The 16607-nt window shown below is 50.0% G+C and overlaps 1 long non-coding RNA gene across 1 annotated transcript; it reads left to right on the top strand.

Moving 5' to 3' along the window:
* The first annotated feature begins 362 nt into the window (after positions 1-362).
* Positions 363-13505, top strand: LOC112930336 (uncharacterized). The gene is made up of 3 exons (XR_003237106.2): positions 363-479; positions 3758-3901; positions 10602-13505. It is a non-coding gene; the product is annotated as an uncharacterized lncRNA (long non-coding RNA).
* Positions 13506-16607: the final 3102 nt, after the last annotated feature.

Below are 16607 nucleotides of genomic sequence, written 5' to 3'. Positions count from 1 at the left end.
AGAAAATATGAAGTCGAAAACCAGAAGACTTCCACTTGTCTTTCACTGCGGTGCTAATGGCTTCTTCTGTTCTCAGATTTGTGTCTGCCTCTGGGTAATTGGCAAAGATGGATGTGCCATCTATCTCAAAAAATTAAAAACACTTGAAGTAAATGTGAGTTATAAGTATGCAATTATTATTTAAATGAAATAAACCTTCAAGTTCCAGAAACTGGTAATTTTGGATTCATTCAGCAATGCATAACACATATAGCTTTGGGTTGGTGGATTTCTTTAAAAGGATAGTCAAGTTCAAAGAAGGGAACTGGAAAAGATAAGATTACATTGATGGGAAAACGTGCTGCCCCCACTCTGTTGGTTTCCGTTTCAGGGCATTTTACATAATTAAAAGGAGCTCTGTGACAAATCGCACCACCCAGTACACCCGTGACAGACATCTCTGAATTGCCTGGGGGGATGAGCCGGCTCCTCAGTGATGGGTAAGTGGCCCTGTTCCCTCTTTCTATTTGTTCTCTCTCTCTCAACCAGCCCCATGCCTCCCACCCTTCCTCTCCCCCACTCCCCCCCTTAAGATCCCACTTACCTATTGCTTCATTCTTCTGGAATTATTTCTACCACTTATGAGGACTGGTAGTCATGTTCTCATAGCAATGACAGATGTCCAAACCACTTCCTCCTTGGAGAGTTTCTCTGCTTTTGAGAAAAGGCCTCTGGGTATTTGGAGAAGGCATCATCCGGGGAGTGGTGCAGGGCAGCTAGCACCTTCATTTCTAATGGTGTTTTTGTGATGTTCCCACAGGAAGACGTAGAGCTCTGTTTGGGGAGGGGAGGGGGGAGGGTTAAAACGTTGCCATTAATGCTGATGGAGCTTTTACTTATAATTGAATGAACAGTCCTAATTTTATAAAATATGGTCATTAGAAGCTCAGAGTTGAAATCTTCTGTGTATTCTGAAGCATAGCTAAAATATAACAAATCTAATTGACCTCTCTCAAACAAGCAGAAACCAGAAAGTTCCATGGAAAACATTTACTGGGAAAAATTTTTTTTTTTTAATATTGGGAAATGCAAATCGGTTCACTGTTCCTTACAGAAGAAGCATCCCTTTAGGGAAGAGACCTCACTGGATTTGTAAGGCCACATCAAGAGGCCACACGTGATTCTCACATGGAAAACATGGGCTGAACCCTGGACATCTATGATTCAGGGACACCTATGTCTCTTAGGGAGAAGTTGTGGGCAAGATGAGGGGGCTAGTGGCATGCCCTGGGAGTCAGAAGACCAGGTCCTAGAAATGGGCCATTCAAGCCAGAGGGAGGAGTCAGAACCACATGAGGGGATGTCGAATATTTCTGTGGATGGGGCTTTTAAACCCGTAACTTCTTCCCACCATCAGCCCGCCTTCAGTATGGTCCTTTCTTTGGACCCAACTGATGAACTATTTATTTTAGTAATTTATTAAGTATTTATGGATGCTGGGGGGCACCTGGGTGGTTCAGTGGTTGAGCGTCTGCCTTTGGCTCAGGTCATGATCCCGGGGTCCTAGGATCGAGTTCTGCATGGGGCTCCTCAGAGGGAGCCTGCTTCTCCCTCTGCTTGTGTCTCTGCCTCTGCCTCTGTGTGTGTGTGTGTGTCTCATGAATAAATAAACCAAATCTTTTTTAAAAAAGTCTTTATGGACGCTGCGTTAGCACTGGGCAAGTTGTGGTGAACAGGAGAAAGTGAATATGCCACCATGTGATGGGGCTTACCTTCCAGCCGCAGAAACGCCCCACACACAACTAAGTAACAATTAATGACCCTGCCTCCGTTGTCAGTGGTCACCTGCAGGAGAGGGCTGGGATGGCCTGGGTGGAGGGACTCTAGCCCAGATGAGGGTCCAGGAAGGGAGGCAGCCTTCCCTGGGGAGTCTGCATTTGAATAGGGGGTGCATGAGTACCGGGCAGGGAGGGGTGTTCCTGGCAGGTGGCATGACCCTGCAGGGACCCTGATGCAGGGACAAGAGGCCTGGGTGGAGGGAGTGGCTGTGACCAGGGTAGGTGGGTGGTGCATGGAGCCAGCCCGTAGAGGTGCCGCACAGAGGTGCACCTGCCCCACTGGGCTGGCACAACTCCTCCTATCGTACAGTTGGACCAGTTGAGCAGTTTGGCCAGCAGGGTCGGGACATACCTGGGGATAGGATGGCGTGGCCCAGGAGCACAGGACACCTGCACCAGCCTCGCAGCAGCAGCAGGACGCTGGCACACATCTTCCAGCCACGGCCTCTGTGCTCCGCATGCTGGAGGCCTCTCTCCGGGAGGATACATGGCAGCCGACGAGGAGTCGCAGTGTCTTCTTCGTCCCTGGCATCTGTTCCCGACACGCCATCTGCCCTGTACAGCAAGCCCACGTCTTTCTTCTTGTTCTCTCTTCTCTACTTCTTGTTTGGACCGCGCGTGGAGGAGGTCATTGTGAGCCAGGGAGATGTGTGCGGAGGGAAGGGGGCTCGGGGAGTCACTCCCTGGGCTCTCTCCTCTCCTCTCCTGGGTGCTCTTTGCTTGTGAGGCCCATCTCCGCTTTCCAGACCCAGCCTTCCAGATGGCCATGATGATGCAGGGAGTCTGTCCTTCCTGACAAAGGCGGGGGGCTCGGCGGCACTCCTCTCGGCACAGGTGAACCCGGCCGCAGCGGGCTGGAAATGTGGGTGAGATTTTACATGGACCCTGGGAATCACCTTATGTTACCTAATACAAAAAAAAAAAAAAATCCTACAAGCAAACTGGACAAAGATGCTGATGAAACCTGTTTTCTTCTCAAAGCGTTATCAGTGACACGCCATATGGTTTTTGCCAAATCATTTGGCTGCTGTAAGATTTTTCTATTCCCAATTGTAAAACTGAGCTAATAGAATTTGCCACCCCACCGGGACATCACAAGCACTAATCAGAATATCTATAAATGCCTTTGAACTCCTTGGGAAAAACACTCCGCCAAAATACCAAGTGAAATTTATATAAATGTCGTCCTAACCCTGGATCTTCATTTTGAAAGTGGGAATTTAGGGCTTACGTGGACACATTTATTATAGTCCTCACAGAAATTACACAAGACTGGATGCCCTGAGTTTTCATTTTTTTTCTTTAAACAAGACCATGAAATGTTCTAGGCTGAGGCTCAGAAAATGTTCAAACATAAGCCCCATTACAAAACCTAGTTTGCACGTAGGAGGCTTTCTGGGGCGCTGGGGTCCATTCCCTGTGCCACGGCCACTGGGGCCCTGCTGCGGTTCTGGGTTCCCTTGAACCCAGAACAGGACCACCTGGTCTGTCATCCCTGAATCTCTGGGGTGTGCTGAGATGTATCATCGTAAAGCTCAGACATTTCCTTTTCCTTTCTGGGGTGGGGGGCAGGAGGAGAATCAAGGAAAAATTTCTACCGACAGATCTGCAACGGTTCACCCTTTAGGAAGACCCAGGAATGTTTATTTGACTCCCTGATACAGCTTAATTATACTTAAGTCCATGTGTTTACTTCGCAGATCTCCAAAAAGAGTAGAAAAGATCTAGCAACCCCAAATTAGTTTAGGAACCAGCATGTCCCTTGCTTTAAGGAACACAGTAAACATTTCAAAAGAGCATGCCAGCTCATTATCCAACTCTCTCTCTCCAGTGACTTCAGAGAGAACAGCGGTAGTTAAGCAATGTTTGCCAAAAGCAAATCTGGGGACGGGTGTTGATTTTAAAAGAGAAGGAAAGAAGAGCTCGCTGCTCCCCTGCAGGTTTTCCCGGCTCGGCGGCGTGGAGGCGAAGGCCGCGTCTGCAGACTTCACGAGGAACTGCGGCCCCTCCTTGACCTCCCTGCTGTCGGGGTCCCCGATGGTTGAATGAGCGGCCGTGTGATGTGTCAGGACCTTCCCTGAGAGGTGAGACTCTGCTCCCCAAGTCTGGGGACGGGAGAATGGATAAACAGTTTTTACTTGCCCTCAGTAGGTTCTCACACTCGAACCTGGACGGTTGGCCCCATGCTCGGGAATCCAGGCCCCCTAAGGAGTGAGTATGGCTGTGCTTTGCACCAAGACATCCCCCTGCCCCCAAATATACCCTCCTTACTGATTCTGGAAAAACGTAATGAACACATCCTATGGCTGTTGGAGATTCTGGTTTGTTTAGCAAGAAATAACTTTCTGGCACAGTAGAGTCCCACAGCAAAGAAAAGCTATTTTGCCATACGCGTCTGGATACCGAGGGCAAAAAAAAAAAAAAAAAAAAAATGAGCATTAGCATTAGCATCCCCCCTCCCAGTAAAAGACCCTACAACCGAAAAATTGTGCAAAGGCTGTTCAAAGTCTGCCCCATTTCTTTCTAGGGCTTCCAGTCTTGTTCTTTCTTCCGCCCTGGGGAGCAGGAAGACCGGAGCAGCTGACCAGCCACCTCTCTCCCTTACCTCCTGGTGATATTTGAAAATCTTCATTTTGTTTCATAGGTCACAGGTCAGCCCGTCCATGTGGATTCTTGTAATTGCACAGGACGGGCTTTGTGTGGGCCGATTACATCTTTTCTTTCAGACCCAAAGGGAGCCATTCATTAGGAGGCGCTTGAGCCTAAAGCTGACCTGCCCCGTCTGAAGGCAGATCGCCCATGAAAGCCCCCGGCGTTACTTTATTCCTGGAATCTTAATTACAAGGCAGCACCAGGACGGATGTATTAAGTAGCTTCAATTCACCCCGGCCCTGCGGCCTGATGCGATGGCGCCCCGAAGGCTTGGTGGCAGATTAACTGCTGATGCAGAAGCGAGGTTAGAAACCCACCCCTGGCCTTGAGACCTTTGCAAACTCTTCCCCTCCTGCAGGGCCCGGAGATCCAAGGGAAGCGAGGTCTCAGGTGCGCCCTGGATGGGAGTCCATCTCAGCCTCCCCGTGTCCTAGAGGACGGACCCTCGGTTTTCCAAGTGGGAGGGCGGGATGGGGCAGGTGACACCCATTGGGCACCATGCGTGTCTCACAGTGGGGCTGTGACCTCGGGCCAGGCCTCAAGACCATCAGCAGGGAAGCAGGCCACCTCTTCAGAGTCCTTTTAGACAGACCATAACCTTGGGGCAGATGTTCTTGGTCTTTTCTTGTCGCTTTTGCCAACTTCTAATTTGAAGTGTGTTAGGCGGGTCCCCACTGCCTTGGGACAGGCAACAAGGGGCCTCCCTGGCATTTCAAAGGCCGCCCTCCTTTTCTATGCTGGCTCACAGAGAAGGTTCTGGAGGGAGGTGGGCACGTTCACACAGAAGCTCCAGAATCTCCCATTAGGAGAAGGGGTTGAGGTGGGACCCCCTTCCCTTTTGCTGCTCGGGGATGGACAGGCGGGCCTAGTGCCGCCTTGGGCTGCTGACAGGGACAGGAGCTGCTGATGCCAATGGAGGGAATATAGGATGACACCTGGGGCTCTGTATGGTCACGGCAGCATGTGCTGGACTTGGGAGGGTGGCTCAGTGGGAACACTGGCTGCCGTGTAGGGTGACCCAAAGGGGTCCTGCAACTAGGAACCCACTGAGGGAACATTGGCATGATGCACCTGCAAGGGCATCCTCTTGCTTTGGGCAAACGCCCTTTAGAGCAGGCTGGGGCACGATGGTGCTCCCCTCCCCAGGCAGTGGGTGCAGTCACATCAGCTCCTCACCAAATACAGATTCAGTGTTCACCTTTCTCCCCTTTCCTCTGGGCCACCAGGGAGTTTGAATGTGGCAGGTTGCAGACAGGACGCTGTGACCAAGTGCGAGCGGGGGCTGGTGCAGGGCGGGGGTGCTGTATGGGCCATGGAGAGCAGGGCGTGAGCAAGCAGCTGCCCCCCACATTTCCCGGAGTGCTTGGCCAGGTGCTGCATGTCATCCTGGTCCCAGCCAGGGCCCCCTAGGGGATGGGGCCCGAGCAGAGCCTGCCAGCTTGCTCACAGTGGCCAATGCTGTGTTTAATGTGGCAAAGGAGTCACCAGGGGCCAAATTCACGGATCACCAGAACCAGGTGGCAAGAGCCAGGCTCAGATGTGGCTTTCTGGAGCTGAATGGCTAATGTGACCAACCTCTGACCTGCCCCTGCCCCCCAAGAGTGCTCCAAAGTTAAGCCGCAATTTCGAAGAGACGGTCTCTGGGGATTTAATTTGAGTAGGAAAGGCATAGCGTTTGGCCCAGTGGGTCTCTAACACCTCTTCTCTCTCCGGTCCAGCCTCCCTTCTCTCCTTCCGTGCTGCTGGTGGGGAAGACCTGCTTTTCTGTGCTAGTGACCCCCGCCCCCCATCCTCAGGCACCCCATCCTCACATTATCACGTGCACGGTACCTAAACACGCTGAGCCTCACAGTTTAAAAATAACATGCCTTTGCAGAGAGGTACATCTGGTCTGAGATGCCAGCTGTGAGATCAAATGGGAGTTGGGGATTATTTGTGTTTTCCAGTTATTCTGGCCCTTCCCACTAATTGTGGGGTGCAGATCCACTTAACCAAAATGGGTTTTATTCGCCGTATATCCCCTCAAATCTTTCTGGAACAAGAGTAAATCACGTAAATGAGGTAATCCGGTAAGAATAAATCAAGTAAATAAATCTCCAACACGGGCAGTTGAACACAGACATCCTCGCAAATGCCTTCTCTCTTGACAACATCTGGAGCCCAGCTCCACGAGGAATGCGTCAAAGGGAAGCGCGGGCCGGGGGGAAAGAACTGCACATCAGCCAATTGAGCCTCTCGATTTACAATTTATGGTGCTTCAAAGTGTCGTTGGCTCTTGTCCTTCCGCAGTCGCTGCTGCTGGCAGGGAGTGAGGGAAGGGCTGTTTACACCTGAGCATCACTGGGGTGGGGTGGGGGGAGCGCCGCTGGCGTGGGGGTCATGCTAGCGACGCCTTCTGAGCCCGCGCTAAGGCTGGCGGTGGAGTGCACCCCGGAGGTGCTTCCTCGTCTCGTTGGTTGCTCATGACGACCCTATAGGCAGGTGCTCCCTTCCCCTCTCTCGATGACGGGAGCATGTGGCCGGCTGGTGCTGTGACACTTCGGGGTCATGGCAGGGGTGTGACAGAGCAGAGCTGGACTCGCGTTCAGCATTTTTGTTAGATGAACTGTGTCCTCCCCAAATTCGCGTGTTGAAGCCCTAACCCCCGCTGCCTCCGAGCGTGACCTTATTCAGAAACAGGGTCGCTGCAGATGTAATGGGTTTCGATGAAGTCATACTGGAACAGGGTGGGTCCCTAATCCGATGTGTCTTTATCGGAAGGGGAAGTTTGCATACACACGCACATGGGGAGATCACCACGTGAAGATGGAGGTGGAGAGCCAGAGTGGGGGGGCGGGAGGTGGGATGCTGTCACCAGCTGAAGAATGACAGAGGTCACCAGGAAACACCAGGAGCTGGGGAGAGGCCCAAACAGATCCCCCCTCAGCCCCGGAGGATCCCACCCCCCGGCACCTTGATCTCAGACCCGCAGCCTCCAGAACTGTGGGGGGGGGCACTTCTGTTATGGAAGTGGCCCCATCTGTGGCACTTGGTTACGTTGGCCCTCTGCACCCTGTGTCCCTGAGCTCAGGTGGGCTAGGTGACAAGGAGACACATCTCCAGAGCTGGCGGGAGGAAGGGAGCAGGTTTGCTTCTGGGGTCCTGGCAGCAGGAGCGGATCCTTGGTTGCCCTCCACTGTCAGACTCCTCCTCCTCCTCCTCCTCCTCCTCCTCCTCCTCCTCCTCCTCCTCTACCCTGGGAGGGGGGCGGCGAATGTCCACTCTGGGGGCTCCCCGAGCATCTATCCTACCCCTGCACTTGGGTTGTGTCTCTTCAAGGGGGTCCTCCCTGGAGGCTGCTGGCTGTGACCCCGGGCCTGGATGGGGACAGTCAGTGGCCACGCACAGGAGAGAGGCCCAGAAAAATCATTTATATGCACCCCACCTAGGGGCTGTTGAAAATGTCTATAGTTTTTAATCATAGAGGGACTTTTTTGTTTGTTTCCTCCAGAAAACTCACCTCTTATTAGAACCGAGTCAACAGGAACTCGCTTGGACTTGGGTGACCTGGGAGGGCCTGGAGACCTGGGTGGGGGTGGGAGGAGGAGCAGGTCCCCGCAGGGGGTTGCCATGCAGGGGTCTGCTGAGCTGTAGGAGCCCCCTTGGATGGTGGTGGATCCGGGGTCATCGGGATCCCACGGGGAGCTCCTCAGGGACGGGTTTAGGTTCAGGCATGGAGCTGACGTTCTGAGGCGAGGGCTGCCGTAGTGGGGGTCCTGGCAGGGCTTCGGGATCTGAGAGGCTACACTTTGGACTCTCGCCTGAACCCCTAGCGGCAAACCCTCCACATGTCACTGCCACCCTACCTGTGCACGGGGCCGGGGGTGCCTGTCCTGGGTTCCTGGGGTGTTAGGTGGAAAGCTTCAGGGCCCAGCCCTTACTGTGAACGCTGTGACCCCCTCTCCCTCTGTCTCCCCAGGTGGCCCCTGGAAGGGAGGAGGGGGCAGGTGCAGGCGCAGGCTCCGTCTTTGCCCTGTTGGGCTTTTCTCTGAGGCCTTGGACAAACTGCTCGCCCCCCTGGTCTTGTTCCTCACCTCGCCCGTACAGCGATGTCTGAGGTTCCTTCGGCTCCAGCAGGGTTCCCCGAGAAATTATGGAGGTGCCATCTCGGGGGGCGGCGGCTCAGGGAAGTCAGGTCCAGGTGCTTCTGGGACTGAACGGAAATCTCTGCTTCTAGGGTTAATGGGACCCCTGGAAGGAGACAGCAGCTCCCCAGGTGCACATGTGTGCATGTCTGTGTGCATGTGTGTGTGCGTGTGTGTGTGCACCGACACCGCGGAGCCCTTCCAGCCACGGCCGCGGAGAGCGGCCACGCTCTCAGGATGCTGATGATGCAGCTAGCATGTCAGGGCAAGGTCAATATTTTTGCAAGCTTAATTCGGTGGTTTTAGTCCTTAACGCTGTTTCAACCCAACGGACTGCTCGCTACAGATACGGCGGAGATTCCAGATGTCAGAGTTACTACGTCCCTGGCCTTCGCCTTGAGCCGAGCGTCTGTGGCACAGAGCTAGGGGCTATATTATATATTTTCTTCTGTAGCAAAAATGGGAATCTTTACTAAAATAACTAAATATCGGGGCTCTTGGGTGGCTCAGCGGTTGAGCGTCTGCCTTCGGCTCAGGGCATGATCCCGGGGTCCCGGGATCGAGTCCCGCATCGGGTGCTCCGCAGGGAGCCTGCTTCTCCCTCTGCCTGTGTCTCTGCCTCTCTCTCTCTCTGTGTGTGTGTCTCATGAATAAATAAATAAAATCTTTAAAAATAAATAAGTAAAAATAAAAAACCAACTAAATATTATTTAACATCATGATGCAAAAGTGACCGCTGTATGGCGCAACTCTTAAAGAAATTTTATATCTAGGTAATTTTGACAGTTTATTAATGGTGGATGGCGTCCGCCCGTTACACCCCTCGTGTCACACGGCTCTGCGATTCCTGTTCTCCGCAGCTGAAGTGGCAGTGATCTTGGGACTTACTAGCTCTTGGGATCTTGGGAGTCTAGGGGTTAGGGGTGGGAGATTTCTCTCTCCCTAGTCTCTGCTGGTGATACTGGGACATACAGGCCTGTCTTTCCAGCATCTTTGCTCTGAGCCCCTCAAAGCCAGGGGAAAGAGAGAGACAGAGACAGAGATGGATGGAGAGAAGAGGTAGAAATAGCTACTCCCGGTCACGGGGTACTTCTGTGCCTTTAAGAGCATAAATTCCTGCAGCTTTCCCCCGAGAGGACCAAGCAATTTTCCAGTCTCAGAAAGAAGAAAGAAGATTTCCCGCTCCCAGTAGGAGCTTGCAGGGGCTCTGTGCAGCTCTGGAAATTGCATAAAATGTCAGTGCTGTAGACAGGCATATACATTCAGCGCTTCTAGCTGGTTCCCTAACAACTCCTCTGGGGTCCACGGCCTGCCTTAGCGACACGCTGCGTTACAGTACAGCCCAAGATGACAGTTTCAAAACGCTGCGTGCTTGTGGCACAGACCAGCTCATGAGGACGTGTCGGGATTTTAAGGCGGAGTGACCGGGACCGCCTGGGCTGAGCGTGACCAGGGGACACAGCCACCTGGCCCCTCGTGCGGTCTAGCTCGGAGAGTGTGTCGGCCGTGGGGTCCCCTTCCTTCAGCAGGACTCGAAGTCCGTGGGGGCATGTCCCGTCCTGGGCTTCATCGCTCAGCCTCCTCCGTACCCCCGGTACCTGCACCTTAGACGCGGGGAGCCTCAGCTCGTGGCTTTGCTGTCAGGTGCCTGGGTGCGGAGCGTGCGGGCAGAGTGCACCCCCGCCCGCAGAACTAGGGGTGATTTTATTCTCACCGTGGGGGCCTTCCAGAGGAGGATCACTGCTTTTCCCCCTCTCTCTCTTCTCCTAAACTCTTATTCTTACAGAAAAGTGCGTATGTGTGCCTGCGACAGCCGGGCAGACCTTGGGCACCCGGGTCAGGAGACAGAGCATCCCATAGCCTCAGGACCCCCCGGCTCGCCCCGACCCCGTTCCCACCCAGGGAAGCCCCTGGCCCCACTTCTAACCGGGCAGATGAGCTTTGCCTGTTCTTGTACTTTACATAAGCGAACTTCTACAGTATGTCCCCTTCTGTCTTCCCTCTTCAGTTCCAGCATTTATGTTTGTGAGATTTGGCCGCATCCTCGCGCGTCGTGCTAGAGCGTTCCTTCCCGTTTTCACACCGCGATCCATTGTGTGGCTGTGCCCCAGCGGGCCTCTGCTGCCAACGATGAGGAGCTACTAGTTTCTACTTTGGGGCCGAACAAATACTGCTGCTGGGAACATTCTAGTTCGTGCTTTTTGTCGAACGTCTGTGAGCCTTTCTGCTTGAGAACGCGCCTGGGAGCCTGCGAGGACCCACTTCAGCTGGAAGGGGTGGACTCAGCCGTGGAGGCCGTGCCCATGACACCCTGCCTGCGGGGAATGACTTGTGTCTGCGGCGCCACGACTTGGCCGACGTTGGGTGTTTTCGTGCTAGACCTTTCCATTGCAATCGCCTCCTCTGTTCCCTCCCCTCTCCTCCTCTCGCTTTGCCTTCACAAACATGGCCATTTTGCTTTTGACAAAGGCGTGAAAGCAATTCAGTGAAGAAGGAGTAGTCTGTTCAACAAATGGTGCTTGAACAACGGGACATCAGTATGTAAAAAAGAGAGAGAGAGAGAGAGAGAGAGAGAGAGAGAGAGAAAGAAAGAAAGAAAATGAATCTTGACCTTAACTTTTCCTGTATGCTGCTTGCCTGTGTGCGTTCTTTTCAAAGGAGAACGTGTGTTCTTTTCAAAAGTGCTTTCCACTTTTCAATTATAAAAATCGTGTTAGCAACGGAGTCTCAGTAGAGTCCCCAAAGCAGAGCTCATGGGGCTACTTTCTCCGACTTCAGTGAAAAACAATCAGAAATTAGTATAAAAAGAACTTGAGCTCCCAGAGGCAGAGGGTTTCTTTGGTGTTCCGCAGCTGTGTCCCTAGAGTCTAGAATAGTGCTGGAGACCTGTTTTTGAATTAATGAAAAATATAAGCAAGCATATCAGTTAGAATGCATTCAACAGAAATTAGCAGAGGACCTAAGGAAGGACATTTATTGTTCTTTGAGTGTCTAGAGGTGGGTTTTCCAGACTCCATTCAACATCTTCATTGAGGATCCAAGCCCTTTCTTTCCTTCTGCGTTGTGTTCTCTTTATGTGGGCTCTCTGTCCCCACAGTCCCAAGATGACAGCAACGATTATTATAGCATTAATAATTATTAATATTAATAATTAATTAACAATAATATTAATAACATTAATTATTACTATGGTAATGGCACTTTGTATGACTTCTTTGGTGTCATCCATTGTTTTGAGCCCCTTTTTATATTTTCTTTTTTTAAATTTTTTTTAATTTTTATTTATTTATGATAGTCACACACAGAGAGAGAGAGAGAGGCAGAGACACAGGCGGAGGGAGAAGCAGGCTCCATGCACCAGGAACCCGATGTGGGACTCGATCCCGGGTCTCCAGGATCGCGCCCTGGGCCAAAGGCAGGCGCCAAACCGCTGCGCCACCCAGGGATCCCCCTTTTTATATTTTCACTCATTAAATTATCATACACTTCTATAAGGTTTTGCTCTTTAAATGTGGGGAAACTGAGGCAGAGAGCTACGCAGTGACTTGTCCAAGTTATAGAGCCAATAACGGATAGAATGGGAGCTGAGCCCAGGCTTAGCCCACAGTCTGGGTTCACCCTCTAAGTTGTGCCGCGGCACCAGGTATTTACTGTCAGAGCCAAAGCTGGACAAAACGGGCTGGATGGTGTCATGTAGCTGCCCTGGGAAAGCAGTCGCTGGCGGTGGGAGACAGAAGCCCCAGGATGTCTTCAGACAAACCATGGTCCCTGCCTGAGAGCTGGGCAGACTGCCACCCCGAACAGAATGTGGGTTCCCAACACAAGGGAGAAGTAGGAAATCCAGTCAGCCCTGGGGAATAACACCTCTGCCACCTTAAATTAAAAAAAAAAAATCCATCCACTTGCAAATTATGGAACAATTTCCTAGATAACTTGGGTGGAAGAGCAAATGAAAAATTATTTAGGAATCATTGAGAATGGATGAACTAAAGTGGACCCCCACTTTAGGAAAAACCTAAAGAGAAAAATAACCCATGGGAGAAATGGAAGAGGTGACCTGAAGACTTCCCGTGTCAACAGAACAATGATGATTGGCAGAGAACAGACCCAGGCCACTTGGCAGGCGCGCTCTAATTCTTTAAGGAGTGGGCGTCACCTGTACTATATAAACTGCTCTACAGAATAGAAAAAGATGATTTCCAGCTCCTTTGGTGAAGCTAGCATAATCCTGACACCAAATCCAGACAACACTAGGACAAAAAATATTTTTGGCCACCCCACTTACAAAAAATTCCAACAGAAACCTATGAGAGAAAACGTGGCCGTGTGTTGGAAGACCACATGTATCCCGGGAATGAAAGGATGGTTCCACTTTGGGGAGTCTCTTCGTGCAGTCCCCGATCGTATCTGGTGAAAGAGAAACGTGATGTGACCATTCCTTCCCCTGACCTTCCAGGGTCTGCCCTATAGCTTGCATTTCCCGGACTTCCCTGCAACCCGGTCCCTGTTTAGTTTCCGCTAACTCACTGGTCTGGGAAACAGGAGAAGCAGCAGGGAGGGGGTGGTCTGGGATGTGGGACAGAGACAATGAGCGCCGTTGAGCAGGCCACAGACCGCCTGACCCCGGTGACACCAATGTAGGGAGACGACATGAAGGTACCCTGGTAGCTGTGCAACTCCTAGACTCCACCCCTAGGGGTTCTGCAACATAGAGCAGAATTCAAAATATTAGGTACCGAGGGTCCCTTCCAAAAGATATACCTCCCTCTGTCAGCCAAAGTAAGGGAAAAGCGTAGGAGTTCCTCTTTCAAAGAATTCTAATTTAGATACTGCTTGTATTTGTGCGTGTGTGCACGCGTGCACAGCAGTGCGCATATTTTTCTGAACGTTGTTACAATAAATTCACGTTTTCAGCTTTTGTCTGCCTTCTGATTTTGTAGTGATCCCCCTCCCCAAGGAATGATTTACATTTTCATGAAATCTAAGTTATTAATTCTTTCCTTTATGGTATGAGACTTTGTATTTTATTTAGAAAGTTCTTTCTCATCATATGTCTACGTGCTCTTTAGTTATGTTTTTTTTTTTCTAGTACCTTTATGGCTTTATCTCTTCAATTACATCCACCTAGGACCTTTGTGGCTTTACTTCTATTCAGATCCATCCAGGATTTAATTGGGAAGAGAGAGTAAGAAAGACATCTAAGGTTTTTTTTTTTTTTCCCCTAAATGGCTAGCCAACATGATTTCTTGAAAACCCATCTTTTCACTCAGCTAATTTGAAATGCCACCCATGTGTTTTAAATCATGTTTAAAATTCTCATCTGCATATGGGATACACTCAGATTTTCTTGGGGCTTATGGATAACATTTTTGGAGAGGTGCCTCATTTACTTAAACAGGTTAGTGACTTGTAGGAGCCTCTAGTTCTGTTTTGAATGCTTCTTGTGTTCAGTAGTTGGAATATAAAGAAGATCGACACTCCAGCTTCAGGTCTCTCCAGGCAATGGTAGACACTATCATTTATTGATATTGAACAACTTTACGCTGGCTCAGTTGCTTTACAAACATCCTCTAATTTAGTCTTCACTGTCTATTGATTTATTCAGTGAATTTCAGAGGAGATGCAGCTACGTGAAAAACACTGGGCTCAGGTCAGTCGGATTAATAAGCTAGACTAGGTCTCTGCCCTCACAGAACCTGTGGCATGCCAGGTACCGTAACTGGGACCAAGTCGGGGTAAGCACACGCCGCTGTGTCTCTCACCAATGGATGCTCAAACCTGGAAGACTGTGTGCAGCAGCTCTCTGAAGACTCCTCAAAGAAATGGCAGCAGGCTGACTGGGGAAAGCTCATGAAAGAAATCATGTTGGCTAGCCATTTAGGAGAAAAAAAAAAAAACCTTAGATGTCTTTCTTACTCTCTCTTCCCAATTAAATCCTGGATGGATCTGAATAGAAGTAAAGCCACAAAGGTCCTAGGTGGATGTAATTGGCACCTATCACCCCCCACTTTCTTCTTTGAGTTCTGGCCTGGAAACTTGGAACAACAACCCTAATGTGAACAGGAAAAGTCCCAAGGAAAGCCTTCTCTTTCTGGTGTGAGGGACCACACGGTCCCTCCCCTCCTGTTGGTGGCTCTGGGTTGGCCCATGTGAGAACTGCAGCTCTGTGACTGCAGACCCTCCCACAGAAAGCATGAAGGTCAGGGGCGATGGTACATCCTTAAATCGCTGAAGGAACATGGAACACACCCACTGAAAACATCCTTTAGGAATGAACATGAAATAAAGACATTCTCAGTAGAGGGAAAACTGGGAGAAGCTCCAATAAGCAGACCTCTTGCTTGTTTGATCCCCATACCTCCCCTTAATGCTCATAAATAAAATCTGCAATGACCACATCATGGCACCTGCTAGCTTCATCCTTGTTTCTAGGAATAGCATCGCATCTTTCAGACCCAGAAGACTGCAAATCTGATGAGCCAGCTTTAACTCACTGGCCTGAGGCCACGCATCCCATTGACGACAGAGGGAGATTAGGACTTTGAGTTTCAAACGTGTCCACCCAGTGACGTTGCTATATGGCAGTGTGGACTGGCCAGGGACATAGCTGCACACAGTGCAGTCAGGATCTTGGTTTCGTAGATGCGCATTTGTCATTTATTGATCAACTTGAAGCCTTTATGTTTAATTTTTATGCGTTTGGTTGCTCCTCTAATTTGGCTTTATTGCAGTAAATGTTATAGTGAAGGATCTAATTGCAAGCATAATTATTTGTGGACATTAAGGAACAGAGTTTATTAATTCACTTTGGAGAGACTGTATCCCTTTCAAAAGTAAACTACCCATAAATATGGGTCTGAAATTTTTATTAATCAAAGATATTAATGTATAGGTCCGTGAGGTTTGACAAATGTGACTTGTGGTAGCTACTGCCACAATCAAGACATAATACTTTCCCTCCATAGGTCTTTTATGTCCCCTCCACCTCTTGCCATGACAGCCACTCAACTGCTCTTTGTGCAAAGATGGAATCATATGTTATATATGCTTTCAGCTTGGCTTATTACATTGAGCAAAATATTTTTGGTATACACCCATGTCACTGTGAGTATCGCTATTTTTCATCTTATTGCTAAGTGTATTCCAAGCATGGATACACTATAATTTGTTTATCTATTCATCCGTGAATGGACATTTGGGTTGTTTCAAGTTTTGGACTATTATGAATGAATATACTTCAAATATTTGTGTCTAAATTACTTTGCAGACATATATTTCTCTTTCTCTTGGGCAAATGTCTGTACATGGAATTTCTAGGTCATAGGGTAAGTGTGTATTTAACCATGAAAAAATGATCAAATTGCTTTCTGAGCTGCTTATACTATCTTACATGTACAATAGCGCGGACATTTTTGTTTGTTTGTTTGTTTGGTTGGTTTGGTTCTGATGGTTCCAGCTTGTCCATCTTTCCAAGATGTAGTATTATGTAGTAGCAGCTCATTGGGGTTTTTACTTGTGTTTCACCTAGGACTCATGATGTTGAGGGTCTTTTCATGTTGCTTATTAGCCATGTATATATCTTCTCTTGTTAATGGCCTGTGAAAATCTTTCATCCATTTATAAAATTAGCTTGTTAGTCCTAAATTTTAGAAAGCAACAAGAATAGAGCTGAGACCAGGCTCCGGAGGCCACTCACAGACTCATGTACAGGCGCACCCAGGATCAAAGGAAAGACACCACACAAGCACTTTGACTCTCACACGTCCTCCCTGTGGACACACAGGAAGACAAAAGGGTACACGCTCTGGGTATGGACAACACACCTTCACACAAGGATGTGCACACTTGCACGTGGACATGATTAAAGACAAAGTGCTGGTGCTGATGTGAGACCACCGCCCCTGCTTCAGCCACCTGGGCAGGGGGAGACGGGGATGAGGGGAGCAGGTGTGCAGTGGTCGAGGACAGGGTGAGATTTCTCACCCTCCCCAGCTACAGACCAGCAGCCCCGAAT

The sequence above is a fragment of the Vulpes vulpes genome, chromosome 6 (genome assembly GCF_048418805.1).
Source record: "Vulpes vulpes isolate BD-2025 chromosome 6, VulVul3, whole genome shotgun sequence".
NCBI lineage: Eukaryota > Metazoa > Chordata > Mammalia > Carnivora > Canidae > Vulpes > Vulpes vulpes.
Note: the sequence above shows the minus strand (reverse complement) of the source record. Positions and strands in the feature narration are given on the sequence as shown.